Source organism: Mesoplodon mirus (genome assembly GCF_964341445.2).
Source record: "Mesoplodon mirus genome assembly, chromosome: 6".
Lineage (NCBI taxonomy): Eukaryota > Metazoa > Chordata > Mammalia > Artiodactyla > Ziphiidae > Mesoplodon > Mesoplodon mirus.
In genome coordinates, this window is record NC_138982.1 from 132,971,275 (window position 1) to 132,985,429 (window position 14,155).

Consider the following 14,155-nt stretch of genomic DNA (forward strand, 5'->3'; position numbering starts at 1 on the left):
CCACAACTACTGAAGTCCACACGCCTAGAGCCCGTGCTCCGCAACAAGAGAAGCCACCACAGTGAGAAGCCTGCACACCGCAGTGAAGAGTAACCCCCTCTCACTGCAACTAGAGAAAGCCCGTGAGCAGCATCAAAGACCCAATCCAGCCAAAAATATATAAATTAAATAAATAAATTTATTAAAAATAAAAAAACAATCTTTGCAGAATTCACACTTTCAAACCATCTGTCTCTATTTTTTGTTGAGCCATTTGACTGATTCTTGGACACTAACTGAAGTTACTGATACTCACTTAAAATATCACATTTATTATATGGTAGTCCTTCAATAGAAGCTTTTAACCTAACAATTCTATCTTACAAGGTTGACAGCAGCAGTTATAGTCACAGTCACACAGAGCTATAGCTGTAGCCAGCAAAGGAATGGTCCAGGTCTCTAAGCTTTCATATCCACAGTCATAGCTCAAGAGATCAGCATAATTGCTCTTAGTAGCTCATTTTGGCAGGAGTAAAAAAATGAAAATAATCTGTTGAAATAAATGAATGGAAGCAAAACCATGTTTCCTTACAATTTTTTTTAAACTAAGTGCCTTTCTTATTAAAGAAATGAAACATAAAAATCATTTATTGTTAAGTCCTATAAATGTCACAGTTTTATTTAAAATAAAATAAACAACTCAGTTAAACATCACAATTCCATGATTAGGAGCCACCTCTAGTTAACTGTCAAAACCATATGAGACAGGCACTGAACACAATTTGCAGAGGGGAAAATGAAAGCATATAGAGATTAACTTGCTCAAGTTCACAGAGTTAGGGAGTAGTGGGCCAAAATTTGAGTCTATCAGGCTAATGGTGACCTTGTAGTCTGCAGTTTACTCTGTCAAGTCCACTTCTGGTAAGCAGTTATCAGATAATCACGACAGTAATTCTGTAGAAGCCAGAGAACAAACAACAAATTGTATGATAGCCACCATACACAGAGGCACATCCATATACCAGTCTACGGAAGCTACAGCATCCATCTCTACACTCATAACCCAGAACTCTGTAGTAATTTCTATTGTAGCTCATGATGTTAGGAGCTAAGGATTTAGTTTAATAGGGCTGTCTACATAGGGTTGGTGAAGAAAGATGTGGAGAAAAGCATGCATAATCTAAAAAAGCTGAAATCTTTTTGGCAATGAAAATTTGGGGAAAGATCTTGATTTACATCATTAATTTGAACAACTAGTGAAAAATCACAAACCTGTTCTCTGAAATCAATTATAAGCTGCCTTGGGCTAATACCTCTGCTTTTGCTGATGAGGCTGTTTCACTGTACATATTTATGAGAGGTTATAAATTAAATCACAAGCTTTCTTATGGGCAGTTATAAATGGCTGTCTATTTGTCAGTTTAAACACACTCTATTCTAAATCAAAGTCATCATTTTCTCTTCTTAAATCTCTTTCAGTTATAGGAAGAGATGTTTAGAATTGTGGAAAGAATTTTAAGACTGAAATCAAAAGTCTTATGTTGAATTATCTCTTTCTATTCAATCACCTATTAATTACATGATCTAAATAAAGTAATGCTAAACATAGAATATTGATCACTATTCTTGGTTAAACTTTGCCCCCCCCAAAGATATATTCAAGATGTAACCTGCCCCTTCATACCTGTGGATGTGACTTTATTTGAAGATTGGGTCTTTTGCAGACTTAACCAACTTGAGATGAAGTCAAGATCATTAGGGTGGACCCTAATTCAATGCTATTATTTAATGACTGTTGTCCCAATAAGAAGGGGAAATTTGGACACAGAGACAGACATTTATAGAAGAAGATGTAGAAACACAGAGGGAGAACACCATGTGATGATGCAGGGAGAGATTGGAGCTATACAGCTGCAAACAAGGGACACCAACAACTACCAGCATATCACCAGAAACTAGGAAGAGGCAAGAAATGATTCTCCTGCAGGTTTCAGAGAGAGTGTGGTCTAGCTGACACCTTGATTTTGGATTTCTAGCCTCCAAAACTGTGAAAAAATAATTTTCTCTTGTTTTAAGACACCCAAGCACTGGTACTTTTTTACAACAGTCCTAGGAAATTAATACAATCACCTACTGTGTCTTATGCACCATAATATACTAATTTGCTTGCATGCATGTGTGTGTAATGTAGGGTAGGTTTATTTTAAAACAGTATTTTAAAATAAAAATTGTCATCAGATTTGATTAATTAAAAATATATCAAAAAGTTAAGAAACTTGCCTTATATCATACAATTAGTCAGTAATAAAGAGAGGATATAAATCTAAGTCTCTTTGCTCACAGACCCATATTATTCCCAATATTCTAACTACTTTTTAGAGCTGCTTGAAGATTTTTTATACTTTTAAAAAGAAACTTTTTATACTTCACTCCCTATGTTTTGAAGTATTATGAAAATCAAACAATAAAAAATATATAAAACACCTTGCAAAATATCTCACACATAGTAGGTCAGAAATTTTAATTACCTTCCCCTTTCTCACTAATCAGTTCTTTTATGCAACAGATATTTATTGAGCTCATATTATGGTTCAGAGCAGCTTAATCTCAAAAGCACCTGCAAAGGGCTTCCCTTCAGTCTTTGGTTTTCCTTTAGTTCAATCATCTTTCAACTAATTCTATATAAATCTTCAGGTAAATAAAGACCAATAATCTCTCTCACCATTATCCTATTATGGCTTATGAGAAAGAAAAATAAAACACACTCACATATTATAAACTGTCTAGGAAAATCTTTGTCAAATCAGTGTTCTCCCTTCTTGCTGAACTCTCAGTTACCTCAGGTAGTCAGAGCAGCATCTGAATTTTGATGGAAACAGAAAGACTTGAAAGAAGAACAAACAGTAGGGTTGTATTAGGATTCTAAATTCCCAAAGCACCCGTCTTTTTTCTTTTTCAATAGAAGCCAGAGAATTGATATCCTTCATAGCACAAGGGGTGGCAACAGCTGTATCTATAGCCTCCCTAACTCGAACCATAGTCATAGTCTCCAAGGCCATATCCTAAGCTCTAAGCCTCTAAAGCCACCACAGGCACAGCCATAGCTCAGGCCACCATAGTAGTTCCTAGAGTGGGGGATAGATAGATAGATAGAGATAGAGATATGTAATATGAATGTTGTTTTTCAGGTATGAATTTTATTATCTGCCCAGAGACTCTTATATACCTCAGAAAAGGGTGTGACAACAAAAGCAGACTTGCATAATTCTCATTCCATGGCTCAGTGACATGAATAAAATCTCATTAATCTTTTGTCTTCTAAATTTAGGGCTGTCGACACAGATTCCAATGAAATGTTCTGTGTCTATGCTGACAATGAATGTGGTATCATCAAAGACTACACATAAGATGACTGACATCTATAAAAACCTCTAGCCAAGTATCATATCTCATAGCTATTCAAAATAATGGGTACACTCTTCACTGAATGAAGTCAATATCATAGGAAACTATAGCAAATTTTCCAGTTTTTAAGATTGAAAAAATGTTGGTGATGCTTGTTCAAAATCCCCAAGTATGCCACTTTTCCACTTCACTCTACTCCATTAAGAGTTTGAACAATTTATTTTTTTTCCTACTAAAATTGAGTTGCTTAAAAGTTCGGCCATAATCAAGTTTTTCCTCTTTTTATAAAAGAAACTGTGGTATTATTTTTGACAATACACTTAATAGCATTTTCCCAAAGCCCTGATAGTGAATTTCGCATTGGATGTCCATTCAATTTACTTGATTTGTTGGGGTCATATGATAATTCATCATAATTTCTTTTTTTTTTTACTTTATTTTATTTTTTTTAACATCTTCATCACAATTTCTTTTTTAACACTTGATCTTCAGTATACAGAATCATCAGCAAAGGAAACATGACAAAAGAATCATCCTAACACAAGTCTTGTTTAGATACTTTAGGAAAATGGAAATGGAATGGTGTGTCCATTTACCTTTATGTGGTATTTGTCTGGGACTTCTTGGATATGTTTGTGTCAAAGGAAACACAAATCAGTGTCATTAAGGATAATTAGGTTTCCTCTGATAGTTGTCTACTTATTGGACTGCAGCTCCAAATTTCATTTTATAATAAAAGCATCAAGGAGACAAGGATTCGAATTATTTAGTGGATATTAATTATTAGTACTAGAAAGATAATACAAAACAACAGTTTTATTGCTGATGGGTCAACAGGAAACATTTTTATATTCAAACTACAAAATGTGAATTTAAATTATGCATCAGTTATTTCACAAATGAAATGAATGTCCTTTTTTCCTTAAATGGTAGACGTGTCAACATTATAAAGCTTCATCTATCTAAGACATCTGTAAGTAAGCCCTCAAATCTTTGACCTTTTGATCCTCTAATGTGAAATGTCCTAAAAAGACACAAATTATATCACTTCCTACAGGAACTCTCAGATAAAGGATTAACCCAATGTGAAACACATATTATAAAGAGCAAATATCTTTGACGTACTAGGAAATCTAGAGATCAGAATTTTCATTTTTAAAGGTAACAGAATTTCATTTGAAAGTACAAAATTTTTTAAACATCTATGTATTTTTCTGAATAAACTTCACCAAAAAGGCTTTTGCAAAATAATTTATTTATAAAAATTAGTCATTTGAAAACACTTTCACATGCATATCTTCCTCTGATCCTATCAATAACTCTGATTTTTGCTGAGAAATATTATTTTCTTCTTTTTATAAATATACTTTGCTTTTGGAAGTAGAATTTTGCAACTTCATAATCATTTATGAAAGGCCTTAGCCTTAAGGTTTTCTTAAAGTTATATAAGCAAACAAAGAGGCTTTAGTTTGATTTGTATCACTTCACTCCTGATTCAAATTATCTGAAGGGAATATATCAAAAATCAACTTTTAAGAATCAAAGTATTCAGTTAACAATACAATTTGGTTTCTAAACAGGATGTTGGAAATCAGTTGTCAATGCCTTGTCCATTCTTCAGCTAGTACTTTAGTTCTGTCATTCGAGATCCTATTCAGTAACTTATTTGGATCACAAAATTCTATTATATATATATATATTTTTTTTTAACAAATATTAATTAAGCACCTCTCTGTGTTGGGTAGTATATTAATACAAGGGCTTCATACAGACCCTGACCTCAAAGCCTGCACTGTAATAGAGATACTAATGGTCCATCCTACCAATCCACAATTACTATGAAAGGCACTAACAAAAATGTTCCATATTTCTCCAATCCAGGAAATAAACATGGAATAGCTTGTTTTTAGATCCAAATTCACTGTCTTAATAAAAAAGGTACAATTGTATTTCACAACAATCTGATACACTTAACTATTAATTTAAGAAACAGTATACATTTTTCAGCATCTAAAGGTTAAGAGAAAATGCTTATTTATTTTATTAAAGGTGATTTCCTTATCTTTGTACTTGAAAGAAAATGATCAGCAGTAACATGAAGTCTGGTTGAATAATGAGAAATTATTTTGCCAGTTTTATTTCCAATTTTACTTTAGTAAAAAGATTAAAAGTAAATGATTTGAAATTCACCAGGAACCCAGTTTCCCCAATAAACATCTGAATGTTAAAATTAAGTTTCAGACAAATGCCTCCAAAAGCTCATCAAATAACCATCTTGTAGAAAAAGGCACTTAAACAAGAAACCATAATATAAACTGAACAGTTTTATTTCCATCTTTATGAAGAACTTGTTAGAAATAAACACTTCATGAACTACCCAGAGCAACATGATGAGAAACTTCAGTTTATTATTTTGTCTTTTAATGTAATTGTCATATCAGGTCTCCCCAGATCTTCTTCCAAGTGTACCAAGTCATTGTACTAGCTTTTAGAAAACATGCTCTTTGAGAGTGCAAAACATCTGAAAGCTACCACAAAAATGTTGTTCATGGGAAGAGGATGAGGGTAGAAAGTGATATCAAGCATTGCTATAGCATAAGAAATTGAAAAGATCTTGGATACCATCTAAAACAGTGATTTGCCAAGCAAGTTTTGACTAATAGAAAGTCTGAGGATCTAAACAAATCTATTAAAACAAATTATCTAAGAGTATACCCCAGGAAACTAAACTGGTAAATGAACTCCAGGAGTTTTAAATTTAGACAATCCTAAGGCTTACCTTTGAGAAAAAATACCTTTTAAGAAGTAAGACCCTCACTCTATAGGTAGGGAAACAGGAAAGCCAATTAAATCAGTTAACTTTTCAAGTAAGCAGAGTAGACTTGTATACATATATATGTATATATATGAAATATAAAATGTATCTCTTTCAAGATAAAATTGACCTGATTATATATAAAGAACATTAGAAATTGGAAAATTCATTGTTGTGTACAGGAATGTTTTTAATGAACCCTTTGTACCTTTCATATTACTATAAATCTTATTTTGTATCAGCTTAAGGTTTTAATTTTAAAACCTTTTTCTTTGATCACCATAGATTTACTGTGCCATAATAAACCTGAGAGTAAAAACCATGGCTATTGGAATAAAGTTTGCAATGTTATCATTTTTTAAGTAATAGAAATAATAGTGTACAGATGATTTTATAAAAATGAATTCACACACAAAATACACTGGAAACAAAGGAAAGATGAGACACATGAAAGTATACAGGAGTTTAGTCCATCTTATTCTCCCATATCCTCAAGACTCAAAACAATTCTCAGGACATGGAGACATGAAGTGAACATTTGTTGAATCAAATTCATTATTGAATCAAACATTGTTGAGTCAAAACACCAATGCAAAGAAAAGGAGGGGAACATCCTAATTGAAATCCCATATACCGGTTAGAAATGTACTAAAATGAATTGATACAGCCATGCTCCCTATGCCAGTTAAATATGTTCATTTAAAAATTTAAAATACAGGTTACACTTGGTCACAGCAGATGTTAGTGACTAAATAAAAATGAATGAACCTTTGATTCAATGGAAAGATTCCAGATTCTTCCAGAGGAAGAAACTAGTTCCTTTGGAGCAGAAAGCCAAAAAATTATTAAGATTTTCTAAACATCAAGAAAAATGTTCACATCACTGAAAGATGTGAGTAACAGCATGGGAACAGAAAGAGTCTGAAGATCTACAAGTTTTTAGTATAAGCCAGAAAAGCCATATCCTCCATAGCATGATGGGCAGTAGCAGCCATATCTGTATCCTCCATGGCTACAGCCATGGCCCAGTCTGCAGAAGCCACTGCATCTGAAGCCATGGCCATAACCCAGGCCACCAAAGCCTCCACAGCCAAAGCCCAGGCCTTTGCAATAGTTGGCATAGTAGCTTATGGTGTCAAGTATTAGAGATCTGATTTGGTGCTGAAGAGGAATTTCCTGAGCGTGACCATCTCTAACTTCCCCGAATGTTTTTATACCCTCAGTAGTGCAACTGGTAAACAATGACATGTGATATTATTTCCACATAACAGAATAATGTAAAGTCTTAAAATTACTTTAAATTGTTATTTTCTTACTTACCAAAGGGTCCAAATTTTTGTTAAAGGAATTTTAATAATAATTATTATTTTTTAATGAGTTTGCATTCCTAAAAACAGAATGTTTCCAAGATGAAAAATGATTAGAGCCCCTTCAGAGGCCATACTGCACTGGTGTTCTAGTTAAAATTGTCTAATCTTGTTGATAGCTTCCAGGGGTCCTATAATTACATAACCTCAGATTTCTTCTCTTATTCCATTGTCTTAGCTACTGATCATTCCCAGAACCCAAGACCTTTTATCCATGGTGATAAGGGCATAGTCACAATGTCATTAGAGATTTCCAGATAGTCAAATTATAAAACACAAAAACAAAACCAAAAAAAACCTTCTTGGTTTTTTATTTTGTTTTTTTTTTAGTTATTTGGTTTGTTTGAACCTTCCTTGGCATTTGCCCTCCTTACCCATTCATTCTTCTTTTAAAGCTTTCTTCCCTTATTTTCTATGGCAAATGTTCAATTAGCTTTCTCTCTCAATTTCTTATTAGTCTTCTTCCCAATTTCTTATCCCTTTATTAACTCTAAAAGTGCCCCTTTTCCTCCATATTCAATGTATACACTTTTCCCATGGAATTTCAATAAATATTGTTTAATAACCGTGCTTGTACCGATTACTTTCAAAAGCCTTCTCTAAATATCAGCTCCATCAATTTGACTATTTACTGGATATGTCCCATTTGAATTGCATTCAAATTTCATGTTTAGTAGTAAATTCATTTTTTTCTCACAAAACTGTCTCTTGTCTGTATATTAGTCATTCAAATCACATACAAGAGTATGATCTTGGAATTAATTCTCTTCCATATTTTATGAATATTTTCCCTATTCAGTGCATATTGCACCACAGCAACTCAACCACATAAATGATAATTCATTAATATTCATGTCTGTTCATTGTTTTCACTTAATTCAGTCCTCCACTACTTTTTCCTGGATTAATGTAAGAGCCTCCCCACCAGTCACACTTCCCCAAGGCAGGACCCTCATCTGATCTGTTCTCCACACTGAGTCCAAATGAACATTCTGAAACACAAATCTGATCATTTCATTTTTCAACCATTATACCTAAGTCATTAAGGAAAAGATTATACTCCTAAATTCACAAACAAGGTCTTTCATCACCAAACATTTTTCTCTATCCTGGTCTCTAACAATCTACCATATATTTCCCTTTATTCCATACATAAATAACAAAGACATTATTAATCCACTGCATGCTTTTGAGACTTTACAGGAGCTGCTCCTTCATTCTGGAATCTTCTTTTATACTTATTTATCCATCTTATTCCAACCTACCCTTCAAAATATAGGTCAAGTGGCACCTTCTCCAAGGACATCCCAAGCTACTTCTACCTCTGCCTGATTTAGAAAATCCTGCAGAGTGTTGCCAACTGCCCTGGATAAAAGTCTGTCTTTGCATTTCATCAGATTTTAGTATAACAATTTGTTTACTGCCTTTTCCATTACATTATTTACTCCTTCAGGGCAAGAACACTTATTATAATCATATTTTATACTTTTGTGAATGGAATGGAGTAGGCAATATATTGTTAGTTGAATGAATAAATTATTAAATGAACAGATCCATAGAAAACAAATAGCAAATATCTCTAACAGTCTCATCCACAAATTCAGAGATGCAAGAAGTGTTCATGTATACAAAGTATATAACAAAAACAACAAAAATGATTATCAAAGCATTCAACTAATAGCTTGCCCCTCCAGAAGCAGAAGAAAACTTTAATGAAATATTTCATATTAAATATTAAAAAATTAAATGTAAAAGAGATAAGAAGAAATAAAATGAGTTGAAAAACAGGAAAGAAATTTTTAAAAAGGTAAAATCATATCAGAAGGAAGACCAAGTTCCAAGATGCATAAATAAGTTTGGATTCAGATGAAAACAAATGATTCCATTGAGGAAAAGCAGGAAAATAATAAGGTACTAAAAGTTATTTGATATTTGATTAAGTAAATGATACTAGTTGACATTCATTATTCAAAACTGAAAAATTAGCAAAAGTTTAATAAAATAAAATGAGGAGCTAAGGACATTTTTACAAAAAAAATACATAATTAATCACTGACAACCACTAAAAAAAGTATCAAAACATTTATAAATAGCTAAAGATATTTTTAAAATATTGAGTAAATAAAATAAAATATATAGAGAAAGAAGCAAAGTAAATATAACAGTACAATAGTAATTATAACAAAAAAATAGTTTTTCAGAGCTGACACTAAACCTAATAGCAACTTAATAAATATGAACTAGCTTAATTTACCTCTTAAAAGATTATTTGGACTCACAAAGAGTCAACTATTTTCAAGAGAAACATTTAAAGCCGTTATTAAGAAAGTCTAATAATAGAAGTATCAAAATAATTCAATAATGAGATACCACTAGGCAATTATTGAAAAGGATAAAATCCCAGAAAATGACAATACCAATTGCTCACAAGAATGAAAAGCAAAAAGAACATTCATTCATTGTTGGTGAGAAAGCAAAATTGTATAGCCACTATCTGAGGCAGTTTGGCAGTTTTTTAAAAAGCAAAATATCATATAATCCAGCAACCTTTCTCTCTGATATATACCCGAATGATTTGAAAACTGTTGTCTATTCAGAAACTTGTATGTGAATATTTATGGCAGATTTGTCATGATTTCCAGCAACTGAAAGCAATATCCTTCAAGAAGTAAAAGGGTAAACAAATACAGTACATCCATACAATGAACCCAGCAATAAAAAGCATTGAGTTATCAAGATGAAAAGATATACATGAATCTTTTATTATGTAACTTTCTGACAGTGGAGAAACTTGAAAAACACTATCTCAGAGAGTGCAAAATCAACATCAACAGTGAAAATTTATGCTGATAGCATTCCTGATATGATGGAATGAAAATAGCAATTTACCTCTGCCACATTCCTTGCAAACACCATAATTCCACTCCAATCATGAGAAAAAGGTTGAATGGATCCCAGTTGAAGGACTTTCTACAGAACACTTGACCAGTTCTGCTGGAAAATTGTCAGGGTGATTGGGGCTAGGGAAAGTCTGAGAACATGTCTTGTCAAGAGGAGCAATGACTAAATGCAATAAGGTACCCTAGATGGTATCTTAGAAAAGAAAAAAATATATATTAAATAAAAACTAAAGAACTCTGAATAAAGTATGGACTTTAGTTGGCAATTATGTATCAATATAGATTTATTATTAGTTGTAACAGGTGCACATACTAATGTAAAATGTTAATAATAGGGCAAATTGGGTGTGGGATTTACGGGAACTCTCTGTGCTATCAGCATAACGTTTTCTGCAAATCTACAACTGTTCTACAAAATTATATTTTTAAAAATGTATAGGCAGATGTATATCAGTCAAAGGAGAATGAAAAAGCAGTTGTTTATAACTCTGTTATCAAAGTAGAATCTAACCAGATGATAAAACACAACAATGGAAGACATCTTATAAAGTTAAAGACACTTTAAAATAAAGAAGTAATGGCTACAATTGTATATGAAAAAACAACATGGCAACCACCTTTATAGAGCAAAATATACTAGAGTTGCATGGAGACATAAACAACACAGCAATGCCAGAACAAGATAGATAAAATGGAAAAGCATGAGTAATAATATGGAAGACCAAAATAATATAAACAATAGTGACTGACTTTAAAATTATATATAACTTTACATTTTGATAATAGAAAATAAAAATTTTTCTCAAGCATGTATGAAACATTACAAAAATGTATTATATCACAAAGAAAGCATTAAGAAGTCTCATGAAGGAAATATTATTAAAATATTATCTAATAATAATGTAATACAAGTAGAAATTAATAAATATAAATCAATAAAAACCCAGAAATTAAAACAAACACAAAACTATGAAATCTTGAGTGAAAAAAATACAAACAAATCACAGAATTTTTAAATGGTGATAATGATAGTGAAAATGCTACATATTATAATATGGGGTATACATTACAAAGATAGCAGAAAAAAATTTAGTTTTAAGCACATATATAAGTAAAACACAAGTATGCAATAAAAGTACAAACAAATAAACTAAAGAAAGCAGGGGGAAGGTATAATAAAAAATCAAAACATCTATTGATCAGATAAAGCACAGAAATTTGTAGAAAAACAATAGAATAATTAATGACACAAAATTATGGTCATTGGAAACAAATAAAAAATAGAAAAACTACCAGCTAAATTAACTTTTAAAAGAAGAAAAATATAAATAAATTGAACTAATATATATAATATAATATAAATGTAAATAAACATATATAATTACATAGAGAAAGAGAGAGAGACAGCGAAAGAGAGGGGGAAATCTCTTTGTAGACTTTTACTCAAATAAAGTGGAAAATCCCCTCAATACTCTGTGATGACCTATATGGGAAAAGAATCCTAAAGAGAGTGGATATATGTACATGTATAAATGATTCACTTTGCTGTACTGCAAAACTAACACAGCATTGTAAATCAACTGTACTCTAATAAAAATTAATTTAATGTTTAAAAAACTCATACAGAGTGAAGTAAGTCAGAAAGAGAAAGACAAATACTGTATGCTAACACATATATATGGAATTTTTTGAAAAAATGTCATGAAGAACCTAGGGGTAAAACGGGAATAAAGACACAGACTTACTTGAGAATGGACCTGAGGATATGGGGAGGGGGAAGGGTAAGCTGTGACAAAGCGAAAGAGAGGCATGGACATATATACACTACCAAACGTAAAGTAGATAGATAGTGGGAAGCAGCCGCAGAGCACAGGGAGATCAGCTCGGTGCTTTGTGACTGCCTGGAGGGGTGGGATGGGGAGGGTGGGAGGGAGGGAGATGCATGAGGGAAAGGATGTGGGAACAGATGTATACATATGACTGATTCACTTTGTTATAAAGCAGAAACTAATAAAAAAAATAAAAATAAAATAAAAAATTTTTAATTGAAAACTGAATTGAAACCTGAATAAGATACACAATTTTCTAGGGGAAAAGTTTTACTAGAATTGAACCCATTAGAGATAGAAATATTAAGACTAATTTTTGAGAAGAAAAAGAAAAAATGGCTCCACACACAAAAAGCTGGAGGTGCCACTAGTTTCAAAGGCTAGTTTACCACAAATTCTAAGACATAATCCTTATGCAACATAAATTGTTCAAGAGCATTGAAAATGAATGAAGTCTCCAAATATGTTTTTTGAATCACTTATCTAACATTTATCTAAATTCAATGAAGAAAAAGGCAGACATGAAAGAAAATTACAGACTAATATTACTTCTGACTACATATGCATAAATTCGGCATAAAATATTAGCAAATAGAATCTAATACCATCATAAAAACAATACATCATAAGGAAATGGAATTTACTTGAAGAATATGTGATGTCGATATAAGGACACTCATTAATATAATGCATCACATTAATTGATTCAAGGAGAAAAAATCATATTACTATTTCCATAAATGCTGAATAACTTTTGGCAACTTTCAACATTAATTCCTTATAAAAGCATTCAAGAAAATAAGAATTGATGCTTAATTTTCTAACATAATAAAATTGACCTAAAGTTAGCATTTTAGGTAACTGTGAAACCCTAGAGGCATTTCCACAAAATTTAGGAGAAAGGCAAAGATGCCTACACTATGCACTAGTATTAAACTTTGTCCTGGAGATATTAGCAAATGCAATTGGGCAAAAAGTATCGATAGATGAGTAAGAACTGGAAAAAGATTTTTTAAAGTATCTCTAAAAACTATCTCTACTTGCAGGCAACACAGTAGCAAATCTGGAAAAACCCTTGTGAATCAATGATGAAACTAACTCAAAAACTAAAATGATTCATCAGTAACACAATATAAAATTGTCAAAGAGAATGAATAGTTTTCATATACACAAGGAAGTAAAAGATATAATGATAGAGAAATACCTATTAATAAAAGTAAAAAATATATAAAATATTTCAGAATACACTCAACAAAAAATTGCAAAATCTATATTCAGTGTTTTAATTCCTGAAAGATTTAAAAGTAGACTAGAATATATTTTTTTAATTCTCTGTTTGTTGAATGGATGATTCAGTATCATAAGGATGTAATGTTAATGTAGTAGATCAACCGCTTATAAGGCTAGTAAGAAGGTTAAAAGACAAAAGTATTAAAAATAATTCTGTTCGGATATTTTTATTATAATTGCACTGAATCTATAAATCAAATTTGGCAGATAATAATGATTCTTCAGATCCACAGTCATGATATATTTTCCTTATATTTAGACCTTATTTAACCTTTATAAGTATGTTTTAATATTTACTATTAAGAAGAATTGCACACTTCTGTTAGATTTATTAATAGGTGTGCAACCACAAAGGTTTGACTTGTCACATTCTCATGGTACACAAGTCTGACACAGAATCAACATTACTAATGGAGAGCAAAGGACTCAAAAAAGGAGCAACAGTATTCTCTGCACCAACATATGACAGACCTCAAACTACCAGATATGGTTTTCAGAATCCACTTTTCAACAAAAGACACATTTTTTATTTCCAAGTGAGGAAAGCTAGTAAGCAAGAGAAGGTTTCAG